The sequence below is a fragment of the Propithecus coquereli genome, unplaced genomic scaffold (assembly GCF_000956105.1).
Source record: "Propithecus coquereli isolate 6110/MARCELLA unplaced genomic scaffold, Pcoq_1.0 Scaffold160, whole genome shotgun sequence".
NCBI lineage: Eukaryota > Metazoa > Chordata > Mammalia > Primates > Indriidae > Propithecus > Propithecus coquereli.
In genome coordinates this window covers 1,747,585-1,769,190 of record NW_012140525.1, presented here as the reverse complement: position 1 = coordinate 1,769,190, position 21,606 = coordinate 1,747,585, and positions in this window count along the sequence as shown.

The following is a 21,606-nucleotide window of genomic DNA, read 5'->3' as shown; positions in this document are numbered from 1 at the left end:
TCCAATATCTCTAAAATTTCCTTTGAATCTATTTGCAGTCAATTGCTACTGCCTCCCACCTCTCTGATCACAGGCAACCAAAAATATGTTTTGTGTCCTTATACATTGGTCATTTCTGGAAATTTCGTATAAGTAGAATCCTACAATAGGTGGTCTGTGAGAGCCTTCTTTCACTTAGTGTAATATTTTCAAATGTCATTCATGTTGTAGCACTTATCAATACTTCATTTCTTTTTATTGCTGAATTATATTCTATTGCATAGATATGCCACTTTTATCCTTTCACGGGTTGATGAACATTTTTATTTCCAGTTTTGGTCTATTAATATTTTGAATCATGCCTCTATGAACATTTGTGTGTAGGTCTTTGTGTGGACATATGTTTTTATCATTCTCTGTTAGATTACTAAGTGTGAAATTGCTGTATCATATGGTTAGTTTATCTTTAACTTTATAAGAAACTGCCCAACTGTTTTCCAAAGTGGCTGTGCCGTTTTAAATTCCCACCAGCCATATACGTGTTTTCCAGATTCACCAAACCCTCACCAATACTCAGTAATGTTTGTCTTTTTGATAGTAGCAATCCTAGTAGGTATTATCACATTGTGCTTTTTATTTGCATTTTTCTAATGACCGATGATGTGGAGCACCATGTAAGGTGCTTACTAATCACTGATGTGTCTTCATTGGTGAAATGTCTCTTCTTTGGTAAAATGTCTTTCAAATATTTATTCTATGAGAAAAAATTTTCTGAGTTATCAAATGATAAATGAAAAGGGGTACAAGTCAGCAAAAATAAGTTTTATGGATTTCCCATGAGTGCTATGCATATAATTGAGCACCTAATAAGTTCTTGTAGAAAAACAAGTGTGTGCCTTTGAATCTAAGTGTCTTAGATTGTATGTCTTAGATCACATATGTATTGTCTGTGTCTACGCATGCGTGTATCACAAAGAGATGTGTCTCTAATGCAAAGATTCTTAACCAATTTTAGGTAATGAACTCCTTTAAGATGCTGATGAAAACTATGGACCCTCTTACTCCCCAAATACTCATGTGTGTGTATACATGTACATAGACACATATGCAAAAAATTTCTTACAGCTCATAGGTGGATGGACAGAAGAATATTTTTCAACTAAAAGTAACATATAGCTGTATGGCATTTTGATGAACTCTTGTCTTGTTTATTCTTCACAACTACTGTATGAAGTAGGAAACTAATATGATCCCCATTTTCTAGAGGAAGAAAATGAGGTTCAATGAGATGGCCCAAGGTTACATAGACAGAAACAGAGATAGAACTTATTCCCCGACCTTCTAACTCTGCTTTCCCACACTACTTCTATCAAATGCCTGCTTCTTGGACCACTGGAATTTGGAGACTGCTGGCTCTTAAAGTCAGCATTTGAAGGCTGTGGTATTCAGCATTTCAGAAGACAGAATTTATCTCCAGATGGCATCAGCTTTCCTGGAATAGAGTTAGAGATTTAGAATTTTGATCTGTTTTAGTAAATATCAGGAAAGTAGAAAATCTTATAATGATTGTAGGTGGCCAATAATATGACATTAGAAACCAGAATAATATATTTTCGCTTGCTTTAATAAGGATAAAAACTTTGTATGCCTATGCAGAGTGGCTAATTATTTATGTCATTTTACCAGGAGCATCTTAAACAACAAAAATAAATGAGAAAACATAAATAAACCCTGGAAATTTTATCCTGCGATAAATAACAGGTGTGTTCATTTGCTAAGATCAAGTACTCACGGGTGTGCTTCCCTGTGGACCCATTATACAGATAAGATGATATAATATGTTGATCTCCCAGTATCAGCACTGTTAGGTCACTCTGGGACTATGAGTGTTCTAACACATCCTGTGCTGTCAGAGAATTCAATGGAGTTCACTCATGGCACATGACACACAACCAAGAACAGCACCTGAAGTCATTCATGAGGATCCTTCCATTCTACTCAAGTCACAACTCTGTGAGAGGAACGAACGATTGCTGAATGGACTGGATTCAAAAGCGAGGGCTAGTCTCCTATGTGGTCTCCATCATGGCCCGGATTCCGTTTTTACTAGTCTCAGCTGCTGCCTCATTGCCCCTGCTTATGAGCCTGCTGTGGCCCTGGGAGCAGCTGCAATGAAACCATGGACACAGCCATGTAGCAGGTGTGGGTGCTCTTGCAGCTGTGCTCACCCATCTTACTCTTTTCTCTCACTTTCACCAGCCCAAGCACCTTTAACTCCACTCTTATGGAGATACAGGAGTTGGAAAAGATTCTCCATTTAGCCTCATCCTAACGCTGCTTGGATTAGGTGCTGTATTCCCCAATCAAATGTTTTCTGGGTATAAAGGACAACTACAATCGCTCTTCTATCTTACTACCATGCCCTTGGGGTTTTAAACTCCTCCCTTAAGCAAAACTCAATCACTCAGTTTGGCAATAATTATTAAATCAATGTTGCTTGAATCCTTCCCTCCAGCTCTACCAAAAGTCTCTCTTATGTCAGTGCTGGGAATAATGGAGATTTTTTTTTTTTAAGATTCTAGTTTCCCCATAACTTTATATTTTCCTTTCTAAGACTCAGAAAAGCTCCAGCTCCGTTTTTCTATTCCTGAGCCAAATCATAGATCCAGCTGTTTCATGTGTGCAGGACTGATTAAAATAGCGGGAATGCTAAAGGGATTTACCAAGGAATTGTTTAGAGATGTCCAGAAGCAATAGACTGAGAATAAAGGAACATGGGTTGCTTGTGCCAGATGGTCTCGGATAATGTTGACATTGTCTATCATGGAAATAATATTTCTACAGAAATAATAGCAAGGTCAGTCTTCTCAGAAAAGAGAAATAGTAAACAACGGTAATGACAAAAACTCAACCCAGAGTAAATACACTTCTAAATTAAATTATTTCTATAACGAAAAATACAGACAGGAACATTTGTGACTCTGAAACTTGAGCTCTCTGCTAAAAATAAATTACCTATAGATGTTTTTAAATTATTTGCCTTGGTGAAAATTTTGGTTTGAACATGCTAGAAATTTTTTGTTGTTGCTAGGCCTCCTTGTCTGAGAAAAGGGAAAAGGCTGGGACACTATACCAAAATGTTTCATTTTATCTGGAGGCACAGCCATGAACATCCACAAACTAAGGAGGCGGGAAAAGGCATCTTTAGCCATGAGAAGGAGCTAATTCTCAGCGGAGAAAACAGAGCCAAGACAAATTTAGAGGGAAAGAAAGCATGTCCTAAAGCAAAACACCACTTGAAAGGGTGCATGAAATACACAGCTATATTTAAAGCTGGAAGGTTGAAGCAAAATTGAGGAATGAGGCTTATTAATGATGCTGAGAGCCCTTTATCTCCAGGTGGCAATTTGGAGGCACCCCTTCCCCTATCAGTCACCGAAAACCATCACTCCTTGATAACTATGAGATGACAGCCTCTGTCCATGTCAGAGCTGATAGAATCAGGAGAGTAGCAAGGCCTGCATAGGTAAGAAGGAAGGAAAGATATACTACAAGAGCGCCTTCGGTGTAGTGGCCTTTGCTATCTTTGTCCTGTGAATAAATGGAAGTCTTGATTCTAGGCACTGTGAGCCTCTCACTACACTTCTCAAGATTATTTACATATGTGTGCATTTATATATGTATGTATTTTTTTATTTATGGATACATGCCTTCCTTGTTCCCCTCCAGATAGGCAAGAAAGGATGGACAAAGAACATAGAACAGAAGGTAAAATGAGCACACAAGTCAGACCCTTGTTCGTGATGGAACTGGGTTCCTTGTCACAGCTCCATGATTTTCTCTTATTATTTTTATCAAGAAATTGAGATGAAGACAGTTTCATTGTTCCCGAAGTTGCAGCAACTCTCTACTCCAAATAGAAATACATGAATAAGATACTTCATTTTTAAATATGGTTATGGCTCTTTCCCTGCTTTTATAAAGATGCCTGGCTGCAAATCAGAATATTGTGCTTTTCTTTTCAGTTTTCGTGGAGTGGGGAATCATTTTTCAGGAGTGATAAATTCATGCTGGCTGCACCATGTCATTTCCCGGCACCAGGGAGACTCCAGGCTCCAGGAAACACAGGCAGCTCTTGGGGCTGAGGCAGTTCGTGTGCATCGGACCAATGCATTATGCTGCGCCCAGACAGGCTTCCTGCTGGAAAGTCAGCCAAGGGGAGGGATGCTAATGGTATTGGAGTCTGAGCTGCCTAGGCTCCACGGCTTTGAAGAGACATTTCTGGCCCAAATCACATGACTCGGTTGTCATCATTTCCCTTGGCTCATAAACTATCCCTTAGAGTATAACAACTACCACTCAATACTTTCATCACAACAGAAGACTATGAAGTAGTAAAACTGAGTCACAGTTGTGACTTCGTTAAAAGTTTTCAGAAAGTTGCCAAGTTAACCGTAAAACAAGACATTCTGCATCTTAGGCTGCAAATAGGTGTTTGTCCTAAGAGGTTCCCCTCTGAACTCATGATATCATTCATTTTTAGAGGGACTTTAGTGCCAGATGAGCTTGAATTTCCACTGTCCCACTTATTAGGTCACTTGTGTGACCCTGGGCATGTGACTTAATCTCTATGCCTGTTTTCTCATTTGTAAAAGGGTTGTTCTAAGGATTGAGTTAATATACACGGAAAGTGTTCAGAACCCTGCCTAGCACGCCATAAGTGATATATATGTGCTAACTTCCATTATTATATAGAAATTTTATGAGAGTAAAGAGAACCTAGAAAAATAGTTAATCAAGAAACTTTAATATGGTTGGTAGGGTAACTTTATTTAAGTTCCTATTTTTGTATTTTTTTCTCTCTGGAAATTATAGACTACCTGGACAAGGCTAAAGGCTTGATCTCTCTGAATCTCAGTGTCTTCATGTATACAATGGGGGTAACAGCATCTTCCTTTGCGAGGATGAGATCACCTTTGGCACATAATGTCTGTTCAATGAAGGTTGTTTCTTTCCCACATTCGGGGTCCACTTTCAGTTTAAGTGCAAATGAAACATCACCGCAATACCCCTAGGAGTCAGGAAAGCCGTGTGAGAAAAGATCCCATTCCAGAACCAGCGATAGTCATTGCTGGGAGGGGGGCTGGGCTAGGGCAGGGGACAGGGAAAAAGTAAGGTGGGGTGGAGAGAGATGGCAGAGAGGGGAGGGAGGCTGGGCGACTTCATTTTTCTATCTTGGAAGGGAGTTACGATGATCTGACTGGTTGACTCCTGTGCCTGGATTCTTGTAATTCAGGTGGCGAAGCCCATTTAATGCTTGACCCTATCGCATACTCAGAGATTTGAAGGATTCAGCACTTGTCTCCGGTTAAACATGGACTGACTATCTCACACACCCACAGATAAAGGCTGACTTTCCTGCAGAGAGCCCCACCCTTCCTGCTAGGTCTTCCTTCCTCCATGATCACATCCTGAGCTGTCTTTGGACCTTTGCCAAACTCTGCCCCTCCCACACCTGGATTAACACCCTGAGCTTTAGTGGATCTCTCTTTCCTTACTACTCTCCCTCCCTGACTTCCTTCCACCAGGGCTTCCCAAATATGTCTCTACCTTCTGCCAGACATTGTGCTAGGCACTCAGGTTCTGCCTGGCCTTTGGCCTTAGACTGATCTCCTAGTTTTAGGCCTCTCTCATTATTGACGACAGTTTCTCAGCCCCATTTCCTAGTCATGTTCTTACATCCCTGGATTTTTCTAAGTCTAACATGTCCATTATTATTTGTGGTCCTTGCCTAGCCTATTCTGCCCCTTCCTATGAAGGAGGTGGCCTGGTTCTCCTAAGAGGAAATGTTCAGGTTCTCGGTGGATTCAGGTGCTTATCTGTAGACACGATGGCTTGCTTGGCACTTGGAAGAGGAAAAGTGGTTCTCTTTCCCTAATCACTTTTCAGATACCCCTATTTTTTCACTTTTGTAAAATCGGACGATAACCTGAAAGAAAAATTCTGTGTTTCCTTTGAAATATCTCATATCACCCTTTGATATAATTTCTGCTGACATTGCTTTGACCCAAGGCCTCGACATCTCATGCCAGTGTCACAACAGCAGGCTCCTGGCTAAGCTTCTCGGTGTCAGACTCTGGACTATTTGGTCTGAACAGTCTGAGACCACTCAGCGCACTTGGTCTGGCCACTCAAGGTCGGCTTCCATTGCACTGCTCATGGTGCCAGTTGCCAATTTATTGTCTCTCAGCTCCAAATTCACCCTTTGTTGCTTGATTTGTGAAAATGAATCCGGGACCTTTAAATCCTTTTCCTTTGCTATTTGGCATAAAGTAAAACTTTGCCAGTACAGAACACTGGATAGACATTAAAGGAAAAAAAAAGCTCTTCTGCCTGGTTCTTGTGGATAGGTCGGAAGAGCCTAGAGAGTGTTGCATTTTTTCTCTACCTTTCAGCCCTGGAGGTTTTCTCCAGCACTAAGTGCTTGTAAAATGCAGCTTCTCCAAGGTCTTCCTCAGCTCTTATTTTGGGCAGCATAGTGGGGAGCCCCAGCCAGTGCAGGCCTGTTCTGTAGCTCAGATTTCTGATCCATACACCCCGTCCTCAGCACTGTGGGGCTGGACATAGAGGAAACTGGCCCCTGGCCTAAGAGATGCCCCAAAGTATACTAGGTCCCTAAAGAGGGAGGCCCTTTCAGCTCCCAGTTCCAGCAGCACCCACACAGGCAGCCCAGCACCTTCTATGTACCTTACTCCCTCTCTGTGCCTGAGCATTAACCTCACCTAAGCCCTGGATGTGTTTCTGTGGCTGTCCCAATGCAGATACTCCGTTCTCTGGGCCTCACATCCACACCGGGACCCTGACACTCTCGGGACTCCTGGTTCATTGCATACCTGCCTAGCAGCTCTGTCACACCTGAGCCCCAGCAGATTGTTTCTTCTTGTCCAGAAACTATGGACTAGCTCTTACCAGACAATGCAGCAGAATTCTTCATCATCCCATGAACTGTTATCAAACTTCTTCAATGAAGTCTAAATCCCCACTCCCATATGCATGCATGCTTCCTTGGGTACTCTCTTTTTAAAGATACTTTTTAGAGTTCTCTTTTTACCTTTATATTTCTCTTCTATCATTGGTTAGTAATTCTTTATATTAAACTTCCAATGTTTAAATTAGTCTGTGTGTGTCAACTTGGCTGGACTGTGGTGCCCAGATGTTTGGTCAAATGTCAGTCTAGACATTGCTGTGAAGATATTTTTTAGACATGATTACTATTTAGGTCAGTAGACTATGAGTAAAGCAGTCTGCCTTCCATAGTTTGAGTGGGTCTCATTCAATCAGTTGAATGCCTTAAGAGAAAAAGTCTGAGGTCTTCCAGAGAAAGAAAGAATTATGACTCCAGATGGCTTGTAAGAATTGAGAATGCAGCATCAACTTTTTCCTAGGTCTCCAGCCTGTCTGCCTGCCCTGCAGAATTCAAACTTACCAGTCCCTACAATTGCATGAACCAATTCCTTAAAATCTCCCTGTCTCTTTCTGTCTCTGTCTTTACCTCTGTCTCTGTCTCTCTCTATATATGTGTATGTAGATGTATACATACAGTTGATTCTTGAACAACATGGGTTTGAACTGAGTGGGTCCACTTATATGCAAACTTTTTGCTATTGCAGTGAGCTCAAGTGTTGCTAGTGTCCATTACCAGTACAGCTTCTGGTCAACAGTAGGCTATTAGTACAAGTTGGCCCTTGAACAATGCAGGAGTTAGAGGCACCAGCTACCATGAAGTCAAAACTCTGAATATTACTTTTGACTCCCCCAAAACGTGACTACTGATAGCCTACTGTTGACCCAAAGCCTTACTGATAATTGGATATATGCAACACTTGAGTTTACCACAAAAAAATCCAGGTATAAGTGGACCTGTACATTTCAAACCCGTGCTGTTCAAGGGTAAACTTGTAGTTAAGTTTTTGGGGAGCCAAAAGTTATACATGGATTTTTGACTGCACAGGGGGGTTGACATCCTTGTGTTGTTCAAAGATCAACTATACAAACACACACACACACACACACCCCATATTGGTTTTGTTTTCTCTGGAGAACTCTGATTAATTCACTGTATTTCTATCTCCTGAATGGACCAGACTGATAGACTCATGAATACATCAACAATATCTAATCAAGGCTCCCGTGTTGATTCCCAGTCTCCTTTATATCTGATGTCACCACATCTATCAAATTTGAGCAATAGTCCTCAGCTTCCTGGGGATGTGCCACACTCATTCCTTCTCTGCCTGTAGTCAAGTTCCCCTTATCACTCACGCCCTCCCATCTCTTGCATTTGCATCCTAAGCATCCTTCAAGGTCCAGCTCAAATTCATGTTCCTGAAGTCTTCTTTGCCTCTTGTATCCATCACCAATCTCTCTCTTCCTATGAAGCATGCCTATACCTGACAATTCAGTGCTGAATTGTATAGCACTTTGTGTGGTTCTTTTTTCTGATATTTATTGAGATTAAACTCTTATGTACCAGGCACTGTACTACGCACTTTTTTCACCCCCAATATGATTTTAGGTGAGAAACATGATGAATAATGATACTGATGATAGTTTCTGTTTCTTGAGTGTCAATTACTTGCCAGACATTTTTTATGTTATCTTACTTAATTCTCATGACTTGATAAGATGAATTATTCTCCATATTTTGTATATGAGAAAACTGAAGCATGAGTGTCTTGTCTATGGGCGTGCAGCTAAAACAGTCTTTGACAGAGCCAGAATTCAACTCAAGGTCACCTTGATAAGCTCTTTTTACTAGGTCGTGACCCTCAATCATAGAAATGTTTGAGAAGAAAAGCTTGCTGAGAGGGATCAATTGAAAGAGTGAATTTAAATATTTTTTTAATTAAAAATTTTTAATTGAAAAAATTGTGATAAAATATACACAACATAAAATTTACTATTTGAACCATTTTTAAGTGCAACCATCACCGTCATCCATCTCTAGAACTTTTTCATCTTACCAAACTGAAACTTTGTACCTGTAAATAATAACTCCTCATTTCCCCATCCCAAGTCCCCGGAGACCACCATTCTACTTTCTGTTTCTATGAATTTGACTACTCTAGGTACCTCATATAAGTGGAATCATACAGTATTTGTACTTTTGTGACTGGCTTATTTCACTTAAGCATAATATGTCAAGGTTCATTCATGTTACAGCATGTGTCAGAATTTCCTTCCTTTCTAAGGCTAAATAAAATTCCATTGTATGTATATACCACATTTTGTTTACCTATTCACCTGTTGATGGACACTTGGGTTGCTTCCACCTTTTGGCTATTGTGAATAATGTTGCTATGAGCACGAGTATACAGATATCTGTCCGAGATCCTGCTTTCATTTGGAAGTGGCGGGGATATATCCAGAAGTTAATTGCTGGATCATGTGGTAATTCTATCTTAGATATTTTGAACTGCCACACTTTGTTCTATAGTGACTGCACCATTTGACATTCTTACCAGGAGTGCACAAGGGTCTCAGTTTCTCCTCATCCTTGCTAACACTTGCTATTTCTTGTTTTTTTGGTTTTTTTTGATAATAGCCATTCTTATGGGTATGAAGTGATATCTCACAGTGGTTTTGATTTGCATTTCCCTAATGAGCAGTGATGTTGAATATCTTTTCATGTGCCTAATGGCAATTTGTATAGCTTCTTTGAAGAAATGTCTACTTAACTTTTTTGCCCATTTTCAAATCAGATTGCTTTTTAAAATAAATTGATTTTTAATAGACAATAAAAATTGCATCTAGTATTTATTGTGTACAACATACATGATAAATGATGTTTTGAAATATGTATACATTGTGGAATGGCGAAATAAAGCTAATTCACACATGCATTTCCTGACATACTTATTTTTTTGTGGTGAAAACTCTTAAAATCTACTCTCTTAGCAATTTTAATTACTTACTCATTTCTTCTGAGAGATTCTCCACCAAATACTCTATGTATGGGCTTGTGTACTTCCCTGATAGTCACTATATAATTAGGGATTTTCCTTTTTCTCTGAGGAATCAAATGAGATTAGCAAATTGGAACTATGATCTATTGTTCTTAAGTAAGACACCATAAGATCAGGGTCCTCCTTTTTCAGATGAACGACAGGTATATAAACAGGGGAGAGAACATGTAATATGTGCTAAATTCCTGTGTGAAATCTCTTTGTGCATTTGAAAATTACGGTGGCCTGCTGATTTAGTGTTTCTAGTAGATAATAGAGCAGAGCCTTCCCATTGAACCTGCCTCATCTACAAGAACCCATCCTATGATCCATTATGAATCCCCAGGGAGGTCATGAAAGGAGTCAGAACACCTCTCCCTGTTTGCAGGAGTTGCTGTGCCATGCCCATTGGGGTGACTGGGAGTTTCTTCTTTCTGTCTAACCTCAAGAAATCTTCTGAATGGCTCAGACATTTGAAGAAAGGAAATTTTACCACCATACAGCTAAAAATAGCGTAGATGATTTCTGAATGCTATTTAGCTTTGTCTCCAGTGAGGATTAAAATGGCAGCAGAATAACTCTTTCATCAGCCCTGATTCTTCATGCCCCTTTGTCTTAATACTCCTTGCTGCTTTTGCAAGGTTATAAAACAATCTACTATGAGGGTCATGTTACCCACATTGTATAAATGAGGAAATGGAGGCAAGTGGAGTTAAATGATTTGACCAAGGAAAGGCAGCTGGTAGGTGGTAAACTCAGGATGTGGACCAAGGCCTTCCCATCATACTGTCTTCACTGTATAAGACTTACTTCATAAATGACAGATTTACTAAATGCCACACTCACATTAACCCAGAGGTCAGAGATATTATTATCTCTATCTTATAATGGAGGAGAAAGGCTTGGAGATGTTTTTTGAATCTCCGAGGTCCATTCAAGTAGCCAGAAGCAGAGTTGGAGCCCGGACTCTAGTCTGGAAAACCCAGAGCTGGTGCTGTTAACCTTTTCTTAGATGGACTATTTCAAGCAGATCTGATGGACCCAAGAAGACACAAGCTGCCCCAATTAAGATTATGTGTTTTTCCCCAGGTAGTAGCTAGGAACATGCTGGATACAAAGCAAGTGCTCAATTAACACACATTGATCAAGGTGGATAGCTGTGAAGGAGCCCACAATCCTGGTATCCAGCATGAAGGTGTCTTCTGGAATAAGTTTCTGGTGTCTTCCTGTGTTCCTTCATAGCTATGATATAACCTGTATAGAAGTTAAGTCCTCCTAATTCTCTTTTTAGTAATTTCTCTCTTTCCTTGGTATTGGGCAAGGGGCACCTCTCTGGTGGCTTTGGCCTTCTTTCAATCCTCAAGGCCCCAGTAAGAAGACTGGCCCTGGAGGGCACGCTGTTCAGGACAGATGTGCTAAGGATGGACCATGCTGAAAGGAGGCCTGACTTCGGAGTACATGAAGATGTGGAAGAGTTATTCTAATCACTGATTAGACCAAGGCTTTGGGACGGTGTGTAGGCTTAATTTGTTATTCTGTTCCACATTTGCACAAAAGTACAATTGACTGGGTATTAATTTTCCCTTCAGTGGATAAAACACTTAGAACCTCGAACAAAGCTAAGTGGTATTTTCTTATAAAATATTTTAACTCTGAGTTCTACTTTTATTCAACTCATGCAGATTTAAAAAAAATGGGTCCTGCCCTGGCTTTGTAGATACTATTCTTTGGGATTAAAGTCTGTGATTTATTGGAAATATTATTGAATATAACAGCAATAACAATGGCTACCTTTAATTCTCTGCCTTTTTTGTTCCAAGAATTGTGGTAGCTACTTTATATAGTTTATATAATCCCAACAATATCCCTTTATGATATGAATAGTCACCTTTTATGCCAATTTTAATTATCCAAATTTGGAATAATGTTATGTAAACATTAGTTGAAAAATGAGAAATACGGTGAGTACTCCCAAATTAAATGAAAAATCTACAAGGATGTCAAAACACACGGGCCAAGAGAATTTTGTTTAGTCTATTTCCAAAGATATTACTTTTTTAGCTGCTAACTAAAGCATCTGCCATTCTTTGTCAAGATTAGTCTTGAATTCCATAGCACTTAAGAATACCTTTCTTGGTAAAATGCAATTGTCTTGTATTGTAACCCCAGAGAGTACAGGACAGTGCATTCCTTGCATATAGTGAGCAATCAGTAAATGACCATTTGGTGGATTTAGACAGGACGAAAGGGATATGTGGTAAGAAAAAAGCTAGTTAGTTCTCCACCTTTGGAATGTGAGCCAGACCCATCTTCTTTCATCTCTTCCTAGCTCAGGGACAAGGTTTGCATTTTCAGCTGAGGTTGTATGATAACTTGTGATGTTTAGCTGAGGACCTCTAGGTGGATTTAATTTTCTCTTTTCAATCTTGCTCTTGGGTTTCTGTCTTTCCTTCCTTCCTTCCTTCCTTCCTTCCTCTCTGCCTCCCTCCTTCCCTCTCTCTCTCCCTTCCTTCATTTCTTCCTTCTTTCCTTCCTTCCAAAATATAGCATGTATGAGGGCTTTTTGTACATAATGTTTTATTTTCAAATAATTGTAGATCCGCAGGAAGTTGAAAAAACGAATACAGAGAGGTCCCATGCACTCTTCACTCAGTTCCTCCCAATGGTAACATGTTATACAGCTCTAGCAGCGCATGTGTTTTTGAGGTGGAGTAGTAGCTCACTGAGTCTGAGTGCCCAGGAAAAGTCTATATTGAGATAAAGGTGGTTTCTTCTCCAGCCTTAACACAGGGCAAGTGTCACGGATATGCTACCAGTGCCATCAAACGAGGCCTTGCAAGCAGAAGGATGCAATTTGCATCTTGAAATTTTTAATGATTGTATCTTTGAATTTTTATGTTTCGTAAGTGAAGTAGGATGGCACATGTGCCAGGGGCCTGCAGCCTCCTTTCACATGTCCCCTCCCTGTCTCCCTGGGACAGAGTTTTGGCCTCCTGTCCACTGGCTCCCGTCCAGCGACCAGCGTTGTCCTCTGCCCCTGGCAGGGTGCTGGGTGCAGGTGTGGGAAGGTGGCGGTAGGGACGAGGCACCAAGTGCTCGAGCTGGTCTGCACTTTCCCAGCAAACATCCTTCCTTGTACCCTAGGAAGTACAACATCTAATAACCAATACAAAACACCTTAACAAGTCAAGAGAGATAGCGTAAGAAAGGAAAAACTTTTCAACTGCATTTTGAACAAGGGGCCCAACATTTTCATTTTGCACTGGGCCCCATGCATTATGTCGCCAGCCCTACTTAAAACTATTTTACAACCCAGCCTCTTTCAAGAAATTCAGGCATGAAGATGAATATTTATCAGGAAATAGGAAGCTTTAATAGAAGCACAGAGGAATACATGTTTGTCAAAGGCGAAAATAGTTCCCGCTAATGCCAGAGAAATCTTCCTAAAGCACATCCTTATCAAGTCACAGACTGCTCTAAACCTGCAGTGCTCTTTGCTTATAGAGCACAGTCCACAGTCAGAGCCTGGCTCTGGGGGGCTCCACATATAATCCACCCTCATCTTATCTTCTGAATTTCAGGTTTCACCAGGCCTTGATTCAAATCCATGTTTGCTTCCAACTAAATGCAGTTCCTGCTTTCCCAGTTCTGCTTTTGCTTAGAGTATTTTATTTTTCTTAAATGTCATTTTTACCCATTCTTTGAGGCTGAACTATCAGTTTTCTCCTGAAGTTCCCAGACTATGCCCACGTCACAGCATTAGCGCTCGTTTCCTTCGCCTGTAGTGCTCTCTCCCCAGAACTCGACCGGCCAGAGCTATCTCATCCTTTAGAGAGATCACCTCTTCAAAGAGGTATACCTGAATACCTGCTCCCAGCTAATCTCCATCCCACCCATTCTTGTTCTACTAATGGCATTTGTCACTTGTAACATTAACTTTGTATATTTAATATTTTATTGGTGTAATGATGATCTCTCCCTATGAGAATAGGAACCCTTTTTGCCTTCTTCACTTCTGTATCCTCAATGCTTCAAATGGTGTCTAATATATATTTGTTGAATAGAGAAAGGGCCCTTTCCCTCCTCCAAACACTGAATCATACTGCATGTCATTTTGCTTACAGGTTTGCTCTCCTTTTCTATGCTGTTAACTTCTTAAGGATGGGGAACGATTTATTTTCACCCCCCACAATGCCTAGGAGAGACCTAGGCTTCAAAGACGTCTTTCTTGAATGAATATATAAAAATAAATGGTGCCAAGGCAGGGCATTTCTTTTCTCCTGCAGAACAACTGGACACAGCATTGAGATCAAAACTAATTGCTGGAACGAGAAGCACATGCCATTAGCATTCACTGTGTCTGCACCAAGGACGGCCTTGGAAAAGTATGTAACCAACTAACAGCACGCAGTATTCAGAGTGACCTGTGCGTTCATCACAGTGCCATTCTCTTCAGGCATTTGGTTGCCCTTGTGGCCTGTAAGATGAAAAGTTTCCCAAAATAGAGACCAGGGATGAGGTTTAGTTCTTATAGGGGAGATCAGAGAGAGAGAGGGCACCTTTGTTATAAGCATAAGGCATCTGTATTATTCTTGTAGCAAAGCACTTTTTTATTATCAATACTCACATATAAATCATAAATCAGATCTAAGAGGTGTGCAGAAGCTAAGGTGGGGCATTAATCTAGGAGTGACAGGTTTGGGGCAGGAATGGGACTATTGAATCAAAATCGTGTGCATAAAAAAACAGAAGAATGATCTGATCTGGTTGTTCTGCACAAGGAGAACATGGGACCTGCTGACCAGTTCAGCTGGGTTGAGATGAGGCTTCTGAAGCACTATGATAGAGTTTGGAGTCACAGAAGCCCACCTGGGCACTGGAGAACAGAGCAACTATGCACAAGGCCAGGAGATCTGGAAGCCAGGTACAGAGAAGTGAAATGTTCTGAAATTTATTGGCATAACTCCTTCTTCCCTTACCCCAAAGAAGAGCTTCCCACTGGTAGACCCTGAGCCTCATACTTTCCCATGGACACTCCTATAGCTAATTCTGAGAATGCAGATGGCTCCCCTCTTCCCCCAACCATGCAGAATCCTTGTGATGGGAAGTGTCAATGATGAGACTACTGTGCTTTCACTCTTGAGGAGAGTTAATAGGTTCAGAGAGGGCTTCTTGAGGGGGAAAGCAGTGTGTGGTACACATAGAAAAACAGAACACTGTGCAAACTGGCAGAAATGAGAATCACTCTGTGGGTCCTAGGACATCTGCTGGGGTCAGATACTTCCTCAGGAAGCCCAGGTGGGCTGCGGGTGCTGATGGAGAAAGGTGTGTGATGTGGGAAGGTGGAGCATAGCGGGGGCAGAGGAAAGCGATTTCAGAGCAATCCTGCAGGCAAGGTCCTGGCAGGTTTATGTGTAGTCTACTCTCCAGAAGAGAAACGCCCATTGTGTGACAGGGGCAGCATTGCTGGGCACCTGAGGGGTTTTCCTCCATTCAGCCTAGTTCCTCTTCCAGCTGGCATTTTGGACAGCTTTGGGCTGCAATGAGAGGACCATGGCAGAGGCCAAGCCTGAAATCTTGCATATAGGAATGCCTCGTTGCAATCAGCCAGGTGGGGCCCTAACCTGCAGGGGACATGGAGGATTGGAGAGTGGTGCTAAAAATTGGTACTGGGTAAGAAAACTATTACTTTTCCCCTCTTTTCCACTATGAAGAGAATCATTCTTATTTCTTGTAAAGGGATGTTTAGGATGGAATTAGCCCCAAGCACATGTATTTCCTCAAAGGCATGCACGTTTGTGCTTACTGCCATCCTTGGCCTTGCTTTTCCACTCTTTATGGAAGTACAGAGCAAAGTTTGCCTTTAGACTGCTTCAGTTGAGGCTCTGAGCTGGGTTTTTCTATTGGCTAGATGTTTCCGGCTGGTGAGTCAATTATTTACTTGTCAAATTAGTCACCTAGTAAAGCAGCACTTGCTTTCTAAGACTGATGGCTCTAGTGTGCCAAATAGTACCCAGGGGTTCCAGGTCCTGCCAAAACAAAGAATGGCTTAGGAGCTAAGGGAATCTGGCAAGTCCTATCAGCCTTACTTCTAAAATATACCTCCAGTATGTCTTCTAATTTCAGGTCTGTGCAGTCACTGTTATGTGTGGCCAGGCCTGCTGCCTCTGGATGGCTGTAACTGCGTCTCTATTGGCCTTCCACCTCCACCCTTGATCCTTCTCCAAGCCGTTCCCCGTTCAGCAGCCGTAGGCATTGTATCAGCATCCTTTTGCTGCTGTAACAAATTTGCCACCAACTTAGTGGCTTAAAAAAACAGCAATGTATTTCCTTATAGTTCTGGGGGTCAGAGGTCTGAAATTAGTTTCACTGGTCTAAAATTAAAGTGTAAACAAGTGTGTTGCTTCTGGAGCCTCCAAAGGAGAATCCATTTCCTTGTCTTTTCCAGCTCTAGAGTCTGCCCAATTTGCCTAGGCTCACCCGTCACCCCAGCCTCTGTCGGAAGGAGCCCTTAACTTGGTCACTTATACCAGCAGTTCACAGCATAGTCCATCCTCTGTAGTAGGATTATTTATGTATCTGTTATATCTCTCACTAAAATGTAAACTCAATGAGAACAGGCACCATTTTATTTTGTTTCTCAACAGAATCCCCAATGCCTACCATGAAGCCTGGCAAATATTTGGCATCCAACAAACATCTGCTCATTAAAAAAGATAATGTGAGGCCAGGTGCAGTGGCACACACCTGTAATCCTAGCAGGGTTGCTTGAGGTCAGGAGTTCCAGACCAGCCTGAGCAAGAGCGAGACTCTGTCTTCTACTACAAATAGAAAAAAATAGCTGGATGTAGTGGCACATGCCTGTAGTCCCAGCTACTGGGGAGGCTGAGGCAAGAGGATCGCTTGAGCCCAGGAGTTTGAAGTTGCTGTGAGCTATGATGACACCACCGCACTACCTGGGCGACAGAGTGAGACTCTGATGCAAAAAAAATAAAAAAAAAGAAGACAATGCGAGGATCTTAGAGGGAAGGACAGCATAAAGTCTTTCTCTCCCCTTTGTATGCTGTTGACTTCTCCATCTAAACTTGGCTTATAAGAATCATAACTCTGTGAGATTGGCAGGTAGAGAGCAGAGGTGTTTCCAGTTATGGAGTCTGCCATTTATTGTAAGGAAGGAATCTGGCATTCATTGTGTGGCTGCTGGTAATTGGGCTAGGACCTTTCATTACTTCATCTCCAAATGCCTCTGTGAATCAAGCATTCCAGGTCCCACTTCACAGAAGAAACTGAGACTTGGGTTAAGTCACTTGCCCAGATTTATAAGCCTGTAAGTAGTAGAGTGGAATCTGAATAAAGGTTGTCTGACACCAAGTGCACACACTATAAGGATATGTATCTTTGCACATATGAAAATACTGTTTAAAATTTCTGGCAACTTGTTATTTCTTAGTAATTTTATATGCCCCAATTATACTAGTTTCATTTGCTTATGCTTTTATAATTCTTTGTTATAGTCCCCTAATTTTATATTATCAACTTCATAAAAAAATCAATTAAAATGTTAAAGGGCGGTGTTTTCATTATTTTATTTCTTTGGCTGTTCGTTTTAGGCTACTTGTCTTAGTAATCTTTAATTAAAGTTTTGTTTTTATCTAACTTCAATTGAGCTTTTGAGTGATGATCACGAAATTTTGATAATGGTGGTATTAGCAGCAATTAAATGCATCCTTTTTTTTTTTTTTTTTTGAGACAGAGACTCTGTTGCCCGGGCTCATAGCAACCTCAAACTCCTGGGCTCAAGCAATCCTTCTGCCTCAGCCTGCCGAGTAGTTGGGACTACAGGCATGCGCCACCATGCCCAGCTAATTTTTTTTCTATATATTTTTAGTTGTCCGGCTACTTTCTTTCTATTTTTTTAGTAGAGATGGGGTCTCGCTCTTGCTCAGGCTGGTTTCAAACTCCTGATCTCAAACGAGCCACCCGCCTTGGCCTGCCAGAGTGCTAGGATTACAAGCATGAGCCACCGCCCCTGGCCATCTTTTTTTTTGATGGGAAGAAAAAACGTTCATTTAGGACCTTCTTAGTGAATCAGGAAAAGCTTTGCCTAGGTTCTTCTTGTGAAAATTCAAGACACACAAGGCCAAGGGCTGCGTGTTCTATGAATCAGCAAGAAATTCTGGCTCCAACCCCATGTTGTAACATGGTTTCCTTTCATCTCAGTCAGCTCAATAGTTTAGAAAAAGATCTCTAGGGGTAGATTTTTTTGTTTTAATAATGTCCTTTAAAAAGAAATTCTTTATTTTAATTCTTCCATAGTTATTTTCTAGATTTCATGTCCTTTTAATTTATTCTTGGCAAAACTGAAGAATTTGTGGACACACTCTATATCATAGTCCACTATGTTCATAATGACTATTGAAAATGTTAATGAGTAAACTTTGTCATTTAAACTATTGGTCTTTGACAATCAATTAAACAACTAGCACATTATCCAGATGGATTAAAACCTTGGTATTCACGGTATGCATACCTCAGAGACTGAGGTGCAAAAAGAAAATAACAGAACTTCTATTTTTAGATCTTTGCCTAATAATAATAAATGAAGCTTTATGTATATCTAGTATAGAGCTTGTCCCTGGCGTTGTCATGTGGTTTGTATTTCAGAGAGTCACAAGTTAGGAACCTGTACCTGAGGCTTCCATCTGCTGAGGGCCAGAATGTGAGTTCCACAATATGATGATATTGTCTGTACACTCACAGCTGTGTGTTCACGTTCAGCATATTGCAATGTTAAATTAATATGTGGTTAAGTGGATTCAGGAATTATATTACTTTATATTTAAAAAAATCCTTACAATACTTTCTAATGATGGGGGGCAGTGATCACAAAAATCTTTTGCACAACCTAGAGGTTTGCTGGTTATGTGATAGGAAGATAACATCAAATGTAAAAATGAATTGTACATTGCTTTATTAATTAATGATAATAATTAAAAAAATCAAACCTCACCTGCCAAGTTTGCTAACCTTTTTCTTTGATGACAAGTAGCTATCAGTAGTGTGCTACAGAGCAGATATTTGAAAAAACAAGGAGACTTGATTTGCCCCTTCAAGGTAAAGGTCACATTTTAATAATGGATGAGAAAGGAACTGCTTTTCTTTTATAACTCATGTTATAAAGAAAACATTTCAGGAATGTTTCTATCATTAATGACTTAGTTGGCATAAATAGTGGGTTTCAACTGTATAAACTAATGTCTGCATTCTAAGAAACTTGGAATATTAAAATCTTCCAAGTAAGATATTCTGAATCTATTTGTTAACCACAGTAAAATGCACCACTGCCCAGTTAGTTTGCATGGATGATTGAATGACATCAGGGAAGATGGAAATTTACTAGCCAAATTTAAAGGAAAAAAATTTTACATAATTGGTGGATGAGATTGCAAAATGAGTGCCATGATTTAGGAAGTGTAGCCTACAAAGCACTTCTTCTATTTGGAGCTCTGTATCTTTGGAAAGTGTTTGTTTTAGGTATGATAGGAATTGAAACTATGCAGGAAAATAAGCTAAATTCTGAACTAGACCTTTGAATTTTTGTCTCACGAAGTGTTAAATCAAGATTTAAAAAAATAATGTGGCACATTTAATCAGTTGATCTCAATTATAATATTTTTAAGATGAGAGAGAATATAAAGGGCTTTTTGAACTGTTTATAAATAAAATAAGTTTTAATGTTCATTTCTTTTTTCTTTATTTCATCATTTTATGTTTTTATGTAAGTTTAATAATGTCAACATATATTATCACAACAGCATATGAATGTAATTTATAAATAAAGTGCCATATATTAGAGATGTGTGCTAAAATTTTCCTGAAAGATTTATGTAATGAACACTCTCAGGGAGCATTGGACTGGAGTACTTACTCTAAGAGTAGACAATTAAAATAAATTGCGGAGATGAGAGGTACTTTTCAATTTTTTTTTTTTTTAAATTTTCCAAGGGGTAATGTTTAGGAAAAAAACTACCATCTGTTATTTATATTTAAAAAAGGAAAGACAATTCAATACCGGAAAATTAGGAATGATGTAATTGCAGAAGAAAGGATATGCTATTAAATTGAAAACAATTTACTTATGAAAAAATACATTGTTCTTAAAATTTTTTTTTTGTTGTAAACTCTTTGAATAGCATCATGGAACAGTGTTGGTCTGTGCTCTAATTCTATCTTCTCTTTTCTGAATGTGATATGTCACATTTCTTTTCTTTTCTTTCTTTTTTTCTTTGCCATTAGTTTCCTAATGCTATATGTATTTTGACCTTTTGTGACAGTTATTCTCCATCTCCATGGGCACAGGGCTCCCTAAATCCTCCCTCCCCACCACTCCCTCCCCCCCACAACCACAAGGCCCCTCTGGTACTATTGTTACTGAAACAATGACTTCATAGTTGCTGGAGAGTAAGCATTTTTGCATTTCCCATTTTAGTTTAGCTTTCTGGATGCTTATGGCCCACTCTAACCCTTTGACATTTTTGGTCTTACACAAATATCCATTTGGCTCCTCTTCCTTCAGTATATATTGGTCCCCCCTACAACTACTTTTTCAAATTTTAAAAGTCATTTAAATTCCAAGCTTGCCTTTTTGTGATACTAGACATCCTTGCGTCTGTGGCTCCAGTCTTAATGATTGGATTTCACTTTCCTGTTTTCTTGATTATTACTAAAAATGTCAAGTAACAGATTTTCAGAAATAATCCCTGAACCATCTTTGACTTACCTGCTTCCAAAAATGTGAGATAATATTGATCAACATATTGTGTACAAGTTTTAAGCCGGTTATTTGTTCATTAGTCATTTGATGTCTATGTTAAAAGAAAAAAAACACCTAACAAAACAAAACTACATTAAAATCTCCACAAAGTTTTGGAGTATGCACAGTATTTTCTATCACCAATGCCATCTCTTAGTCATAGGAAATGAGGTAAATTGGAAGGAACCTTCATGAAAACAAAATCAGTTGAAATTATTCTAGTTTTCACGACAATGTCAACAAAGAGAATATTTATTGTGCTTTCATTTTCAGTATGTGGCCTATGCCTGTGTACTTTGAAAAGTTATGTAACAGAGGTTATCAATATATGCACATGTGCCAAGATTCTCAACACACAAGATGATTCAGTGGGAACAGTTGGGGATCAACCCTAGACAAAGTTCATGTTTGGTGCACCCCCTGCTCCTCAAAATACCCTTTCCATTTTTAAGTCAACAATTTCCTTCCTGCCATCTCTCGTCATATCACTAGATGGTCAACAGGCTTGTTAAGGTGCTTCACACAGCACTAGTTCTTAGCAGGAAATTCTCCTTTCACCTCCTGCTCCCACAATAAGGAAGTGAATGAATAGAGACTTGGCATTTGCATTGGAGAACTGTCAGCTTCTGGTGTACAGCAACAACAAATGGACTTAGATCCAGGAAGAGGACAGCGTTTTATTTCTCATGGAAAGAACTTCCCAGAAAACAAAAATTAGAACAAAATGGAGACTGAGATTGTGCTTAGTTACAATGACAGAAGCAAAGGTATTCTGAAGGTGATTCAAAGAAAGCTCATAAAAGAGAAAAA